This window comes from Eumetopias jubatus, unplaced genomic scaffold, assembly GCF_037043125.1.
Source record: "Eumetopias jubatus isolate StellerSeaLion01/CBP00866 unplaced genomic scaffold, mEumJub1_p1.0 scaffold_3, whole genome shotgun sequence".
Classification (NCBI taxonomy): domain Eukaryota; kingdom Metazoa; phylum Chordata; class Mammalia; order Carnivora; family Otariidae; genus Eumetopias; species Eumetopias jubatus.
Genome location: NW_028274809.1, coordinates 131,573,851 through 131,592,396, shown reverse-complemented (window position 1 = coordinate 131,592,396; position 18,546 = coordinate 131,573,851).

Here is an 18,546-nt window from a genome sequence, read left to right as displayed (position 1 = left end):
AATTTGAATGAATTTCCAGCTTCTCTTAAAGAAGAAGGAGGAGGAGGAGGAGGAGGAGGAGGAGGAGGAGGAGGAGGAGAAGAAGAAGAAGAAGAAGAAGAAGAAGAAGAAGAAGAAGAAGAAGAAGAAGAAGAAGAAGACAAAAAAGAAAGAAAGAAGAAAAGAGGATGTTTGAATATACTGACAGATTTCCACAAGGCAATAGTCATTTGGAACAAAATAGTTCTGCCCCTTTAAACGGGCCAGGAACTTTCCAGCTTGCCACAATTCACATCACACCCTTGTTCCCATGCAAATACTGAGGTCAAATGTCACTTACTATTTATTATCAAACACCATTTTGCTTACAGTAGAAAAACATCCATTTTTTGGGGGTTTTCCAAAAGTAGAAAAATAAGAGACAGTGAGGGCCACTGGACTTTTCCTAGACTCAGGCCTACTTTACCCATTTATACTCATTTGCTGGTCTCTGCAGACAGATTTTTAACTTAAGTATTTTAACATGCTTATCCATATTGAGCCATTCAACCAAAAAAAAATTGAGGATTAAACAGATTGGATAGATAAATTTGCAAGAAAAGAAGAGGTGGGAGAGTCATTTTATAATTTCATATATAACAAAAATATGAATGTATATTTCTAATATATATTGCCCCCCCCCAAAAAAAGAAAAAACAGCATGAAAAGTGCTACGGAAGTGCAGAGGCTGAGGAATGTGCCCTCTGGATGCAGAGCGGAGCCTGGAGGAAGGACTGACAAAGTAATTCTTGAGCCAAGCCTTAAAGGATGAGAGAGATTTTTCTTGGCAGAGAGAATTTTATTACTTTGTGATGAAGTCTGGGAGTAACTTTGACTTATTCTTTCCCATTTCCATATTTTTTTCTTGTGGCATTCATTATAATTTTCCACACTGAAGTCCTCACACAGAAGGGGCAAGATCTCATGGATACATGGAATCCAACAGTACTGAGTCAATCAGTCATGCCCAATAGAATCATTTCCATTAGAATTTAAAGGTGACAAACTTGTGGGTGTAGAAAGAGTCCCGTGTTTGGGCTGTGGCCCTGCTCCTTCCTCCCTCTGTGACTTTGAGCAGTATGAAACTTCTCTGAGTCTCAGCTTCCTCCTCTATATGTTATAGATGGAAAAATTGCATCTCTCCTGTCTTGCAGAGCTGCCATGGGAGTTTAGAGGAAAGTATAGGAAAATCCATTTTCATCTGTGACATGTTCTTCAAATATGAGGTGTGATCCTGGAAAGTGTCCAGCATAGAAATGGACACACAGAAGGTACTTGAGATGTTTTTTTAAATACATTTTTTTTTTTTGCTTTGTTTTGGGATACTTGGAAATTTACAGAACATTTGCAAAGAGAGTTCAGAGTATTCTCATATACCCCTCACCTAGTTTCAGTTTTCTGCTAATGTTTTCATCTTACATTACTGTGGTACATTTGTCAAAACTAAGAAACCAACATTGGCACCTTAGTATTAGCTAAAATCCCAGATTTATTTGGATTTCTGCTAATGCCCCTTTTCTGTTCAGGATCCCTTCCAGGAGGCCATATTGACTTAGTCATGTATCTCCTTCGTCTCCTCTAGTCTTTGACAATTGCTCAGTCTTCCCTTGTTTGTTTTTTATATAACCTTGGCAGTTTTGAGGAGTATTAATGAGGTATTTTGTAGAATTTTCCCCAATCTGAGTTGGTCTGTGGTGATTAGACTGGGGTTGTGTGTTTGGGGAAAGAATACGCAGAGGTGAAGCGCCCTTTCCTCACATCACATCAGGGGTATCTGGTATCCACACGTCACTGGTAACGTTCACCTTGGTCACCTGAATAAAGTGTTGTCGGCTGGCCCTCTCCCACTGCAAATTACTATTTTTTTCTATTTCATACTCTGTCTGAGTCACTGAGTCTAGCTTGCCGTCGAGAGTGGGGGAGGGGATAAGTTCCACCTTCTGGGTGGGGGTTGGGGTGTATCTACATATATTATTTGGAATTCTTGAGGAAACTTCATATGTTTTGAATCATCAACTAATAGAAACAATATTATTGATCTGAGATTCATTTTTTATTCCTTGCAGACTTAACCTCTCGTAAGAATGCTAAGATTAGACTTTAGCCAACCGGCAGACAATGGGTGAGGGAATGAAGAGTCACTAAAGACCTACAAAATCCACAAACTAGAAAATAAGCCTCTTTATGCCTGAGCATTAACTATATTTCCAGCCACGTCGGTGCCAAGGAGAGGAGCTTCCTAGTGTGGCAAGCCATACTCGTGGGTCACCAGCAGATGGCGCGATTGAGTAAGAGCCAGGCAGTTTCCCACTTAACCTGGCCTTTGCCTAAACAGCAAACCCGCTGGAGACCAAAGAAAGAGTGCGCTTGTTATATCCACTATTTTAATTTTGCCCTGGAAGGATATTTCCAAATTTTAATAATAAAAATAGCATTTATTTGGTTTCTGAAAACTGATCAAGATAAAATGGTGTCTGCGGTTTCTATAGCAATTCTAAAGTCTGAAGTCTATTTTCATGGGAATAATCTCTTCTTGTGTTTGTACTCAGATGTCAGGCTCTATTCTCACAATGGTCAACAATGTGAAGAATGAGAAGGTCACAGATATTTTTGTAGACTCGTATGCTTTGTATTTTATCCACAAAGGTCATTAATTGTTATTAGCTTGTACTTATGTAAATCAGGAAGAGCTATACCACTTATGAGCTGATGCTATTTAATAAGGATTTGGGGATGGTATTAACATGCCTTCCCTATAGAACCCAAATATATATGTCCCCATTAAGCTGGATTGTCAAGATAGACTCAGAGATGGGGAAGGAAAAAGGAAAGAGAGAAGGGGGAGGGCATGGTGTAGAATAGGACTTGATTAGAGGAAAGAAAATAGACACATAGAATCTAGCTTTGGGGGGCTTCAGCCTCAGATTTCCTGAGATGAGAGAAAACGTGTATTTCTACGACATCCCCAGTGTTCAATTTTCATTAATTTAATGTATTAAAGTATCAAAGATTATTTCCATTGGAAAACTTTTGGGGGTTACCATTTTGTGGTATTTTATTTCACATACTGATTGAATTTTATAGAGCATCAAAGTTGGGGTACATTTTGACAAGTTTATTTATATGAAAAACTTGGTCAGAATCTGTCTTCTTTTTTCAAAGAAAGTGTGGAAAACATAACAGATTGTGTATTGAATAATCATGTTTAAAAAGAAATCTCACTGTAATTTTTATATAGCAACCCATCTTTAAAAGGCAGACCTTTCTTTGTAGGTTGGAATGTGTTGGATTATTTGTTACTGAGAGAATTCTAAGAGTAGAAAAGAAGTCTCACTAAAATAATAGCTTCAGGGAGTGCAGGCAAGATGGTGGAGGAGTAGGAGACCTGGATTTCGTTTGGTCTCAGGAATTCAGCTGAATAGGGATCAAACCATTCTGAACACCTACGACCTCAACAGGAGATTGAAGATAAGAATAGTAACAACACTCTGAACAGAAAAGCGACCACTTTCTGGAAGGTAGGACGTGCGGAGAAGTTAATCCAAGGTGATATTCGGAAGGATAGACAACGGGGGAGGGGGCCTCCATTGGCCGCTTCTGGCAAGTGATAGAGCCGCGGAACTTTTAGAAGTCGGCTCCGCAGAGGGACGTCGCTCCAGTGGCTAAGCGGGGGGTGGAATCCTCGCGGGACAGTGTGGTCTCAGGACCCTCGGGGTCATGGAAAGACCGGGGGTGCCTGAGTGCGGCAGAGCTCCCAGGTATCGGAGCGGGGAAGCCGGCTGCAGAGACGGAGCCAAGGCGCAGGCTCTCAGCTCGGGGTGGCCATAAACTGTGATCCGCGGCCCAGTTGGGCCACTGCTCCTCCAGCAGGGACCCAACAAGCGGCAGAGCTGGGGAGACTCCCCTTCCTCCCCCGGGAGGAGCGGCTCAGGAGCGCACCGCAGGGATCTGCTGGGTTTGGAGACTCCACACGGGGTCGGGTGCCAGAGATAGAAACGCTCGGTCACAGGCCAGGTGAGCACGGAGTGCGGCCGGAGACCAGGGAGACGGGAGTGACTGCTTTTCTCTGGGGGCGCACTGAGGAGCAGGGCCCCGAGTTGTCAGCTCCTCCGGGTGGAGATTGGGAGGCCACCATGTTCACCCTGGTCCTCCAAAGCTGCACCGAGAGCTTGCAGGGAATAAAAGCTCCTGAGAGCAAACCCGAGCAGCTTGCTTAGCCCGGACCGACAAGGGCGGGGCAATTCCGCCTCCGGCAAGGACATTTGGGAACCATGGCAACAGGCCTCTCCCCCAGAAGATCAGCAGGAACAGCCAGCAAGCCAAGACCAAGTTTACCGATCAAGGAGAACGGGAGAACTCCAGCGCTAGGGGAATACTGCACATAGAATTCATGGCTTTTTTACCATAATTCATTAGTTTTTCAGTTAATTTTTTTAACTTTTTTTGAATTTTTCTTTTTCCCTTTTTCAACCAACATCTTATCAATCACTTTTTAAAAAAAAACATTTTTTATTTTTAGAGTCATATTTTTATCCCTTCATAGTAGTTACCCTTATTTTTGGCATATATATATAAGTTGTTCTCTCTTTAAAATTTTGAGATACAGTTTCTTCTAACAGATCAAAATATACCCTAAATCACTAGTGTATGGCTTTGTTCTAGTCTCCTGCCTGATCACATTCTCTCCCCTTTTTTTTTCTTTTTTTAATCTTCTTTCTTTTTAAAAACAACTTCTTATCTTATCAATTCCTTTTATAAAATCTTTTATAATTTTCATCTTTACAGTCATCTTCCATCCCTTCATTGTATCAACCCTTATTTTGTACATATATAAGTCTTTCTTCCTTTAAAATGTTAGGAGGCACTTTCTTCTAACAGACCAAAATACGCCCAAAATCTAGTGTGTGGCACTGATCTATGCACTAGCCTGATCATATTTGATCATATTCTGTTTTTTTTGTTCTGTTTTTGTTTGTTTTTATCTTTTTCTTTTCCTTTTTTTTCTCTTTCTTCTTTCTTTCCCTTTCTTGTCCCCTGGTTTCAGCTCTTTTCTGATTTGTATAGAGTATATTTGCTGGGGACGTTGTTAACCTGTTAGCATTCTGTTCCCTCATTCATCTATTCTCCTCCTCTGGACAAAATGACAAGACAAAAAAAATCACCTCAGCAAAAAGAACAAGAGGTAGTACCGTCTGCCAGGGACCTACTCAATACTGACATTAGTACGATGTTGGACCTAGAGTTCAGAATCATGACTTTAAAGATACTAGTTGGGCTTGAAAAAAGTGTGGAAGTTATTAGAGAAACTCTTTCTGGAGCAATAAAAGAACTAAAATCTAATCAAGTTAAAATCAAAAAGGCTATTAATGAGGTGCAATCAAAAATGGGGGCACTAACTGCTAGGATAAATAAGGCAGAAGAAAGAATCAGCAATATAGAAGACCAAATGCTGGAAAATAAAGAGGCTGAGAAAAAGAGAGATAAACAACTACAGGATCACGAGGGCAGAATTCAAGAGATAAGCGATACGATAAGACAAAACAACATTAGAATAATTGGGATCCCAGAAGAAGAAGAAAGAGAGAGAGGGGCAGAAGGTATATTGGAGCAAATAATAGCAGAGAACTTCCCTAATGTGGGGAAGGAAACAGGCATCAAAATCCAGGAGGCACAGAGAACCCCTCTCAAAATCAATAAAAATAGGTCAACACCCCGACATCTAACAGTAAAACTTACGAGTCTCAGAGACAAAGAGAAAATCCTGAAAGCAGCTCGGGAGAAGAGATATGTAACCTACAATGGTAGAAACATTAGATTGGCAACAGACCTATCCACAGAGACCTGGCAGGCCAGAAAGGACTGGCATGATATCTTCAGAGCACTAAACGAGAAAAATCTGCAGCCAAGAATATTATATCCAGCTAGGCTATCATTGAAAATAGAAGGAGAGATAAAAAGCTACCAGGACAAACAAAAACTAAAGGAATTTGCAAACACGAAAGCAGCCCTACAAGAAATATTGAAAGAGGTCCTCTAAGCAAAAAGAGAGCCTAAAAGCAGCATAGATCAGAAAGGAACACAGACAATATACAGTAACAGGCACCTTACAGGCAATACAATGGCACTAAATTCATACCTTTCAATAGTTACCCTGAATGTAAATGGGCTAAATGCCCCAATCAAAAGACACAGGCTATCAGATTGGATTAAAAAACAAGACCCATCAATATGCTGTCTGCAAGAGACTCATTTTAGACCCAAAGACACCCCCAGATTGAAAGTGAGGGGGTGGAAAACAATTTACCATGCTAATGGACACCAAAGAAAGCTAGGGTGGCAATCCTTAGACAAATTCGATTTTAAAACAAAGACTGTAATAAGAGATGAGGAAGGACACTATATCCTAATTAAAGGGTCTATCCACCAAGAAGATCTAACAATTGTAAATATCTATGCCCCTAACATGGGAGCAGCCAATTATATAAGGCAATTAATAACAAAAGCAAAGAAACACATTGACAACAATACAATAATAGTGGGGGACTTTAACAGCCCCCTGACTGAAATGGACAGATCATCTAAGCAAAAGGTCAACAGGAAATAAAGACTTTAAATGACACACTGGACCAAATGGACTTCACAGACATTCAGAACATTCTATCCCAAAGCAATGGAATACACATTCTTCTCTAGCGCCCATGGAACATTCTCCAGAATTGATCACATCCTAGGTCACAAATCAGGTCTCAACCGGTACCAAAAGATTGGGATTATTCCCTGCATATTTTCAGACCACAATGCTTTGAAACTAGAACTCAATCACAAGAAGAAAGTCAGAAAGAACCCAAATACATGGAGGCTAAAGAGCATCCTACTAAAGAATGAATGGGTCAACCAGGAAATTAAAGAAGAATTAAAAAAATTCATGGAAACCAATGAAAATGAAAACACAACTGTTCAAAATCTTTGGGATACAGCAAAGGCAGTCCTGAGAGGAAAGTATATAGCAATACAAGCCTTTCTCAAGAAACAAGAAAAGTCTCAAATACACAACCTAACCCTACACCTAAAGGAGCTAAAGAACAGCAAATAAAGCCTAAACCCAGCAGGAGAAGAGAAATAATAAAGATCAGAGCAGAAATCAATGAAATGGAAACCAAAAGAACAGTAGAACAGATCAACGAAACTAGGAGCTGGTTCTTTGAAAGAATTAACAAGATTGATAAATCCCTGGCCAGACTTATCAAAAAGAAAAGAGAAATGACCCAAATCAACAAAATCATGAATGAAAGAGGAGAGATCACAACCAACACCAAAGAAATACAAACAATTATAAGAACATATTATGAGCAACTCTATGCCAGCAAATGAGATAACCTGGAAGAAATGGGTGCATTCCTAGAGACGTATCAACTACCAAAACTGAACCAGGAAGAAATAGAAAACCTGAACAGAACCATAACCACTAAGGAAATTGAAGCAGCCATCAAAACTCTCCCAAGAAACAAAAGCCCAGGGCCAGATGGCTTCCCAGGGGAATTCTATCAAACATTTAAAGAAGAATTAATACCTATGCTCCTGAAACTGTTCCAAAAAATAGAAATGGAAGGAAAACTTCCAAACTCATTTTATGAGGCCACCATTACCTTGATCCCCAAACCAGACAAAGACCCCATCAAAAAGGAGAATTACAGACCAATATCCTTGATGAACATGGATGCAAAAATTCTCACCAAAATACTAGCCAATAGGATCCAAGTGTACATTAAAAGTATTATTCACCACGACCAAGTGGGATTTATCCCTGGGCTGCAAGGTTGGTTCAACATCTGCAAATCAATCAATGTGATACAATATATTAACAAAAGAAAGAACAAGAATCATATGATCCTCTCAATAGATGCAGAAAAAGCATTTGACAAAGTACAGCATCCTTTCTTGATCAAAACTCTTTAGAGTATAGGGATAGAGGGTACATACCTCAATATCATAAAAGCCATCTATGAAAAACCTACAGCAAGTATCATTCTCAATGGGGAAAAGCTGAGAGCTTTTCCCCTAAGGTCAGGAACGCGGCAGGGATGTCCACTCTCACCACTGCTATTCAACATAGAATTAGAAGTCCTAGCCATAGCAATCAGACAACAAAAAGAAATCAGAGGCATCCAAATCGGCAAAGAGGAGGTCAAACTCTCATTTTTTGCAGATGATATGATACTGTATGTGGAAAACCCAAAAGACTCCACCCCAAAACTGCTGGAACTCATACAGGAATTCAGTAAAGTGGCAGGATATAAAATCAATGCACAGAAATCAGTGGCATTCCTATACACCAACAAGATAGAAGAGAGACAAATCAAGGAGTTGATCCCATTTACAATTGAACCCAAAACTATAAGATACCTAGGAATAAATTTAACCAAAGAGGCAAAGGATCTGTACTCAGAAAACTATAAAATACTCATGAAAGAAATTGAAGAAGACACAAAGAAATGGAAAAACGTTCCATGCTCATGGATTGGAAGAACAAACCTTGTGAAGATGTCAATGCTACCTAGAGCAATCTACACATTCAATGCAATCCCCATCAAAATACCATCCACTTTTTTCAAAGAAATGGAACAAATCATCCTAAAATTTGTATGGAACCAGAAGAGACCCCGAATAGCCAGAGGAATATTGAAAAAGCAAAGCAAAGCCGGTGGCATCACAATTCCAGACTTCCAGCTCTATTACAAAGCTGTCATCATCAAGACAGTATGGCACTGGCACAAAAACAGACACATAGATCAATGGAAAAGAATAGAGAGCCCAGAAATGGACCCTCCACTCTATGGTCAACTAATCTTTGACAAAGCAGGAAAGAATGTCCAATGGCAAAAAGACAGTCTCTTCAACAAATGGTGTTGGGAAAATTGGACAGCCACGTGCAGAAGAATGAAACTGGACCATTTCCTTACACCACACACAAGAATAGACTCCAAATGGTTGAAAGACCTAAACGTGAGACAGGAGTCCATCAAAATCCTAAAGGAGAACACAGGTAGCAACCTCTTCGACCTCAGCCTCAGCAACTTCTTCCTAGAAACATCGCAAAGGCAAGGGAAGCAAGGGCAAAAATGAACTATTGGGATTTCATCAAGATAAAAAGCTTTTGCACAGCAAAGGAAACAGTCCACAAAACCAAAAGACAACCGACAGAATGGGAGAAAATATTTGCAAATGACATATCAGATAAAGGGCTAGTATCCAAAATCTATAATGAACTTATCAAACTCAACACCTAAAGAACAAATAATCCAATCAAGAAATGGGCAGAGGACATGAACATTTTTCCAAAGAAGACATCCAAATGGCCAACAGACACATGAAAAAGTGTTCAACATCGCTTGGCATCAGGGATATCCAAATCAAAACCTCAATGAGATACCACCTCACACCCGTCAGAATGGCTAAAATTAACAAGTCAGGAAACGACAGATGTTGGCGGGGATGCGGAGAAAGGGGAACCCTCCTACACTGTTGGTGGGAATGCAAGCTGGTGCAACCACTCTGGAAAACAGTATGGAGGTTCTTCAAACAGTTGAAAATAGAGCTACCATACGATCCAGCAATTGCACTACTGGGTAGTTGCCACAAAGATACAAATGTAGGGATCCGAAGGGGTACGTGCACCCCAATGTTTATAGCAGCAATGTCCACAATAGCCAAACTGTGGAAAGAGCCAAGATGTCCATCGACAGATGAATGGATAAAGAAGATGTGGTATATATACACAATGGAATATTTTGCAGCCATAAAAAGGAATGAGATCTTGCCATTTGCAATGACGTGGATGGAACTGGAGGGTGTTATGCTGAGTGAAATAAGTCAATCAGAGAAAGACATGTATCATATGACCTCACTGAGATGAGGAATTCTTAATCTCAGGAAACAAACTGAGGGTTGCTGGAGTGGTGGGGGGTGGGAGGGATTGGGTGGCTGGGTGATAGACATTGGGGAGGGTATGTTCCATGGTGAGTGCTGTGAATTGTACAAGACTGATGAATCACAGATCTGTACTTCTGAAACAAATAATGCAATATATGTTAAGGAAAAATAAAAGAAGAAGAAGATAGCAGGAGGGGAAGAATGAAGGGGAGTAAGTCGGAGGGGGAGACGAACCATTAGAGACGATGGACTCTGAAAAACAAACTGAGGGTTCTAGAGGGGAGGGGGGTGGGGGATGGGTTAGCCTGGTAATGGGTATTAAAGAGGGCACATTCTGCGTGGAGCACTGGGTGTTATGCACAAACAATGAATCATGGAACACTACGTCAAAAACTAATGATGTAATGTATGGTGATTAACATAACAATAAAAAATTATTTAAAAAAATAAATAAATAAAATAATAGCTTCAATCACTTCTATTTATTGAGCAGTGACTATGTGCTTCGCACTGTGGTAAGTACTTTACATATACTATCTCATTTAGTCTTTAGAATATGGGAAGGTATTATTATTTCCATCTTACAGAGGAACAAATTGAGTTTTAGACAGGCTAAATAACTTACTTATCCAAGATGAGAGAACCAGTAAGTAACTGAGCCCAGAATCTGCCTGCTCTAAACCATAACAAGGCCTTCCTCCCCATAGGAGGTATTTCTTTTTTTTCTTTTAAGATTTTATTTATCTATTTGAGAGAGAGAGAGCATGAAAAAAAGGGCAGAAGGAAAGGGAGAGAATCTCAGGAAGATTCCCTGCTGAGCATGGAGCCTAATGCAGGGCTCGATCTCATGACCCTGAGATCATGACCTAAGCCAAAATCAAGAGTTGGACACTTAACCGATGGAGCCACCCAGGTGCCACTCCCCGCCCCGCCAAGAGGTATTTCTATGGCAAATCAAATTCAGATCAATCCTGCTTTGGTGGCAGCAAGTCATGATGCTATACCTTATACTTCTATTTGCCATTATTATACATCAACATTTAATCCAAGACACTCTGGAAAATATCTAGACCAAAACCAAAACCGAACAAAAACAAACAAACAAACAAACAAAAACCACCTTTTCTCTTTAAAAGAAGAAAGGCAACTGGACTTAGGTCCATTATCCTTTGTTATGACCTCTAAAAGCGTCCTGGTCTTTGCATGCTCCTTGGCAAACTCATTGTACCGTGAAATTCATCTTAAAAGGGTAGGTCAGATTTTTATTACAGGTTTGGACACGTTGGATTTTTTGCTACTTAATGAATTCTAAGATGGCAGAAGAGAAATTCTACAGAATCTAAGAAAAGGAAATGATTAAAAACTGATGGCTTCGATTGATTTATCACATTGGAAAGCTTGACATCAGGTTGTTCTGACATGACCCAGTCCTGGTTAGTGCAACTGAACTGTTAGTAAGGCTTCAGGATGTTATTTTTATATAAGTGTAGGAACAAGAAATAGGAAAAAGTTAATCCCTGGCAGAATGGTGCATCTTTTCACCTATATAGCTGCTGGGCGTTTGCTGAATCCTTGAGAAGTTTACCTCTTATAGTTTTGGCTACCATGTTACAGCAGAGCATTTCCGGATACTGGCCTGATTAGACTACTGATAATCATGTTCATGTTCTCAGTCTCATTACAAAACCATGCAGGTTTTTTTTTTTCTTTTTTCTTTTTTTTTTTTTTTGAGGAGAAAACAACAGAATGATCAGATCTCTCATTTTACATTGTAACTTGCTCAAGGTCAAGCGCCAATTTAGCAGCTAAACCGAACCCAGAACTGCGTGTTCCTAACTTCAACCCCTGTGTTCAGCTCTCCTATTGGAGTCTGAGCCTCTCCCTTTTCTGCCTCTTCACAGACAAAAATGAAGGTGAGGAGCATCCATCAAAACCGGCATGTAGGGCGCCTGGGTGGCTCAGTTGGTTAAGCGACTGCCTTCGGCTCAGGTCATGATCCTGGAGTCCCGGGGTCGAGTCCCACATCGGGCTCCCTGCTCAGCAGGGAGTCGGCTTCTCCCTCTGACCCTCTCCCCACTCATGCTCTCTCTCTATCTCATTCTCTCTCTCAAATAAATAAATAAAATCTAAAAAAAAAAAAAACCCGGCACGTTTATTCTCTGTCCCTTCTGTTTCACTCAAAGGCTCCTCCGAATCAAGGAAGCCCTGTCTTTCCTTCCTTCGCTGCGCCGTAATTGTTTTGTAAGCAACACTCAGGGTCAAGTAAGACTTAGAAGACTTTTGGATCAAAAGAAGGTGGTAAGTGAAGACTTAAAATTTAGCAGTGAGTACATTATGCAAAATTTCTGATTAGGTGTGATGGCCATGAAAGAAACAATAACCACATATGTAAAAACCGAAGGAAACAAAGAATCTCATCGGCAGGGAGTTTATAGCCAAGATAGAACTTGGGCTTCTCTTGGCCTAGTGCCATTTTCAATATACCTATAACTGAACCATGTCTGCTCCCACGTTAATGTGTGAGGAGTGGAGACACGGGGATGCTAATCAATTTCTAACAGAAAAGTCACACAAGCTTGTGCTACAATCTAATTCACCCGCACATATCTTAGAAGAAACATTGCCGAAGGTCCATCTGGTTTGCTGTTTTTCTGCCACTAGGAGGCCTCTGGGATAAAGAAATAAACCCTTAACATTCAGGAAAATCACATTCTAACACAAGCATGACCACTAATTCAAGATCTACCTGTAACTAAAATGAGTAAGTTAATTGATTCATTTCACCTCGGGCAAGTGGTCAGAGGACAGAGGAGAGCCTGATTAAGCAAAGCCTTGGCCTTGGTAAATGGGCCATGACAGAGCTGACAACTGAGTCATAGTCCAGTCAAGATCCAGACTCTGAATTTGAGCCCAGCTCTTTGAACCCACAGCTGGACACTCTGAGTTTTGATTTTGAGAGAAGCTGGCTCTGACTCTTCTTGGAAAATATATAATTTTTTTTTAAGGCAGCAGAGTGGTGTATCTTACATATTTTTTCTTAAACCACTAATGTGGGCTTTTTATTTCAATATTTTGGCTCAAAGTGTCTCTAAGAAGATATGAAGCTCATGGTAAGTGGATGAAAAGTTGTTTTTAAAGCAATGTCCTTTGGAACATAGTCTAATAATATATTTTAAATAAGTTTGTTTTATTTTTTAAAAAGCAGACTGAGGTTTGAGCCGGTGAACACCAGAAGAAGGCACAAATCTAAGTCCCTGAGCAAGAGAACTTTTTTTTTTTAATTGGGTCCCAAGGAGGGAGGATTATCACAGTGCCTCTGGCCGATGATCACCCCAGAGAATGAACACCAGTGAGACAAGGGAGAACGCTGAAATGCTCAAAGAAGAGAGAGAAGACACTTAAGTTTCCAAGGCCAGGGCGCCTGGGTGGCTCAGTTGGTTAAGCGACTGCCTTCGACTCAGGTCATGATCCCGGAATCCCAGGATCAAGTCCCGCATCGGGCTCCCTGCTCGGCAGGGAGTCTGCTTCTCCCTCTGACCCTCTTCCCTCTCGTGCTATCTCTCATTCTCTCTCTCTCAAATAAATAAATAAAATCTTTAAAAAAAAAGTTTCCAAGGCCAACCTGAGAAAGAAGTACTATGGGGTTAAGGAAAAGTTTGGGCACAGGAAAGGGTAAATGAAGGGGGTTCCAGACAGAGGGACCCAGCTGGCCATGACAAATGGCTGTAGATAATAGGGAGGTGGTAACCCTTGTGAAGCTCCCCACTGCAGGGGGCTCTGGGATTAGGAGGCCTAATATTTCATTTGTTTGCAGTGCTAAAATGCAACCCCCTCCCTGGTGCTCCTCGAAGCCTTTAAAAACACTGCCACCTAGTGGAGATAAAGATGAAGGGGTCTTCTGGGGTCTTCTACCACTTGGGGCTACATAGGAGAATCCTGGGGTGAGACAGGTGTGTGACCCACAGCTTCGCAAGAAGAGAGAGAGGGGCCCCAAGCAATCTGCAGAAATAGGTAGAGGCCTCACTGGACATGGCTTTCAGCTTACAGAAGGGTTCGAGAGAAGGTTGACCCCAGAACACAGGAAAGGGAACAGAACAGAATCTAGTAGAACTTCAGAGCAGATCTGGATTGTTTTCTATAACATTCCCGACACATGGATATGCTTTTTGAGTGGACACCTATTGTGTTGCAGTTCATGAGTTTTTGAAATGTATGTTCTCTTCAGGGACAACTCCTACCCCTCCTTACTCTGATCTGAAATACACTTCTCCATAAGCTTTTCTGTCCAGTGGGTTGGATTTAGTTATTCTATGTTTCAGAGAGCTTGTTCAATGGATAATTGCATTCTGCTTCTATTAAACATTTTAATTCTGGAAGTCATCCAGGTTATCTGAGGCGGATTAGAAGTATACCGATAAGCCAAAAGAAAAAAGTCTCTCAGTCTTACCACACTTTAATTTTAATAATGTATAAATAATTGTTTATTTCAATTACAACAGTAAAAATTTTACATGCAGCAATCAAGGAGTGGCTGATTTGGTTAATATGTTTGTAGATCTCTAAGGATTTCACATTCTGAACTTTCAGTTGTAGAATGGAAATGTTTCCAAAGCACATCCTAAAATTTAGCACCTTTAAAAAAAAGAGATGTAAAATGTAATCTTTTTTTTTTTTAAAGACTTATTTATTTGAGAGAGAGAGAGCACGAGTGGGAAGGGCAGAGGCAGAGGAAGTGAGAGAATCTCAAGCAGACTCTGTGCTGAGCAGGGAGCGTGACGTGGGACCTGATCCCATGACCCTGAGATCATGAACTGATCTGAAACCAAGAGTTAGATGCTTAACTGACTGAGCCACCCAGGTGCCCCTGTAGTCTTTTCTGGTGATATGATGATATCCTATCAATCATAGTATCAAGTATTTTTTATCAAGTGTTATTCAGCACTTTCTGATCACCTCACTGTTGAGAGAGGGACCCCACCCTAAGTAGCATGAGATGGTAAACACCTGACACCTGGCGCTGGCCAGACGGGATGACAGCAGTTCATTGGTCACATCTACTTACAGACTGGAGGAGGAGGATCCTGCATGGCATGCAAAGCCACACTTGGGCTGCACCTGGGAGCAGACTGAACCAGCAGGGGCAGTGGGAGGCAAGGTTTTTAGTAACCAGAGGGGGAAGTGTCGCCGGTCTTGCAGGAGGATGAAATTGACTTGCCTGAATAATTCTGTGGGCTGGAAGGGAGCTGAGAGCCATTAGGTTGAGGACCCAGTGAGGTGCAGCTGACCTGGCTAACAGGGAAGCTAGTCAGGTGAGCAGCCTTTCCTTCTGGGTGCGAGGCATATCTGGGAAGAGTACGGGACTCAGAGCTAGGCCTTTGGGGCCTACTGAGTCTCAAAGATATCAAGGCAGCCCATGAAATTTTAGGCCTGACACTGTAAGCACCTGCTATGTGCTTAGCAGGATGAGTAAGGTGGACCTTGAGGAGCTAACGATCGAGTTTGGGATACATGTCCACAACCAAATAGTTATAATGCATTGTTGTAAGCTCTGCAGTAGAAGAGGTATACATTCACTGGGAAGCATGGCAGAAGGACTGGCTGATTGCCTGGGGCACTTGGAAAAGGCATCATAACAAACCTCAGTTATGATAGAGGGTTGTTACTGTTGGAGCTGACAGAGGGCTGGGAAACACAGCCCCCCTTTCCCTGCACAGAGCGAACGGCCCTTTGATTACTAGTGCTTCCGGGTTTACATGTCCTTTTCCTGGCATGCTACTCCCCATGGAGTAACGATTGAGCCATTGGATCCATATTTTCCCATCCCTCCCCAGACATGGCAAGAATCCTATGCCTGTGCCTTCAAGGTAGAGGACCCAGAAGTGCTATTTATCCCTCTCTCCCTGGAAACAAAGCAAAACAAATAAAAACCAAAACAGAACGGTTGTCTTCTCTCCATCTCTCTCTGTCTTTCCCTGCCTCTATTCCTCTCCCCCTCCCTCCCTCCCCCCTCTCCTCCCTACCCCCTGCTGTTAGCACCCCACCAACACTTCTAAGGTCCGTCTCTGTCGGCTGAAATGGTTAATGCTGTATACCGCTCTTAATTCTATTTTTATTCTTGTATCTTCTGCTTCTTGTCATCTTGCCTATGTTCTTTAGCTTTTAACCCACAGGGACATTGATCTTTGGAAGACAGAAGTAGCCAAAGAGCATTCTCCTTTCATCCACACGTGCACATGTACTCTAGCTGGCAAGGCAACCAAACACGATCTTTGACAGTTCAACTCGCTGCTAACTGCTGAAGTCAGCTCCTGTCTTTTCTCCTGACCCCATTAGTACAGACCTGGTGTTGCTGCCATATTAGTCACAAAATAGTCATATTTAATTAGTATTTCCACATGTTTACGTTCAGTTTGTGATAGTTCCTATTAGGAATCTGACAGGGGCCAATAAACAGTGCATCTCTTCCCTGATGCAATCTGGACAAATGAAGGGGAAAAAGTGGCAGACGGAGGTCAGAAGATTATGGTTATTATCTATAGAGGCTAAGGTGGAGGGTAGCTTAGTGAGGGGCAAACGGGCCTGTTAAGTGGGTCCCAGAGCTCAGCAGACTTGCCAATTCTCCCAGACTCTGCTTCTCTAGAGTCTTGCCTTATGTGGGAGATTCACCCATAAGAGAATGGTAGTACTAACTGAACACACAAAGGGGCTTCCTCCCCAAGGCTCCAATTCCCCCAGCTGCTTGGAGGAGTGGAGAGAGACCAGGTACATTTAAGAAAAATTTCTCCTGAGGAAAACTAGAGAAATGGGGAAAAAGCATTTCTCCTCTACCATTTCACAATGGCTGTAATGTGAAATTATGTACCTTGGAAAAACCAGCGTTTGTTAACCTCTCTTTGTGTTATAATACTAAATGAACTGTTTAAATTGGTTTTCTTGTCTTAGATCATTCTATTAGTATATTCAATACTTGTGATGCATCTTATTTTGATGAAGGGGGGATTTACAAATTTAAAATGTTGCAGAAACACATCTTTGTGAATTCTCTCAGAAGGTATGAGTGGTTGGTAGCAAATATTATTACAAAAAAAACTTATCTCCTTCCATAGAACTCATTATACTCCTCTTTCTACATATTCTGGAAAGTTCTTAAAAACCCATAAGACATAATCATAACACTGAAAAAGCCTGAGATGAATTTTGATTCAAAAAGAAAAAAGAAGAATTTAAAAGTAGCAAACACAGGACACCAATTCAATATTAAACATAATTATGTACTACTTGAAAATGCTTACTGGGTCATTTAGCAAAAAATATATATAATGTATTATGGACATTTTCCATTTTGATGGCTTAATGTGAAATATTTGCTATGTTAAATGCGATTTAACACTTCACATTTTTTGCTTCTTATGAATAAGTTATTGATTTAAAATTTGTATGCTGCTTTAATTCATAAAAGAATAATATAGAGAAATTATATGGCACTTTAGATTGCCAAAGTAGTTTGCAAACTTTAAATGAATAATGCAGACAGCACCCCTGGGAGCAGGCCACGGACTCTCTGCACCTTATTTCCATGAGAGTTCCTAGGGAATACAGTCATACAAATCACTATGTTTAGAAACTGTACATAACTAGACATACACAATTTCTACAGGGAAGAGGGGTCTTGAGTCTATCAAACTCATGACAGACAGCTCATAGAAAATGACATAGGCAACCCTCCTATAATAGGATGTTAGGGCAGCTATGGTAAATGTATGCATAACCACGTACGCAAGGCGAAAGAGCCTTCTAAAAGCAATCCATGATCTCACTCCGAGACTACTTGAAATGGAGACCAGGAAACCTGAGAGCTCATTTGCCTTGTGAGATTTTCTCCTTCTCTATATAAGATGGACACAGTGCAGTAAAATACCATAGCAATACGCATTTAAATTTGTCTTGAGAAGAGATTCATGGGGCACCTGGGTGGCTCAGTCGGTTAAGTGACTGCCGTCAGCTCAGGTCATGATCCTGGGGTCCTGGGATCGAGCCTCGTGTCAGGCTCCCTGCTCAGTGGGGAGTCTGCTTCTCCCTCTGCCCCTCCCCCCATGCATGTGCTCTCTCACTCTAATAAATAAATAAATTATTTTAAAAGAGAGAGAGAGAGAGAGTCATGAAGGGCAAGGGTAGTTCAGGAATGAACAAAGGAAGGAAATGGCAAAAAAAATGAACTTACCATGATCGCCAATTGTTTATTTTACACCCTCTGTCCTGGGAACTGCGATACACCCTCTGTCCTGAGAACTGCGATTAGTTTTCAGCTAATGGAGCCTCTCTTCAGGTGTTTCCCTGCATCTGTGGAGGAGCAAATGACATATTCTGAGAGAGAACTGATAAGCTCTAAGCCAGGAACAGTTGAAATCTCTCTTCCCCGGGCTCTATTTAGAGCCTCACTTTTGTTATGTCCTGATTCTCTTTTACACCCTATACCTTCCCGCATCTCTCTCTTGTTGGCCTGTATCCAGAGGTCCTTCTGGTAGCCGGTCATTTGATAATGCTGGGAATTTCTGTCTTTTTTAAATTCCTCAAGGTTAAGACTTTAATGGGAGGTAT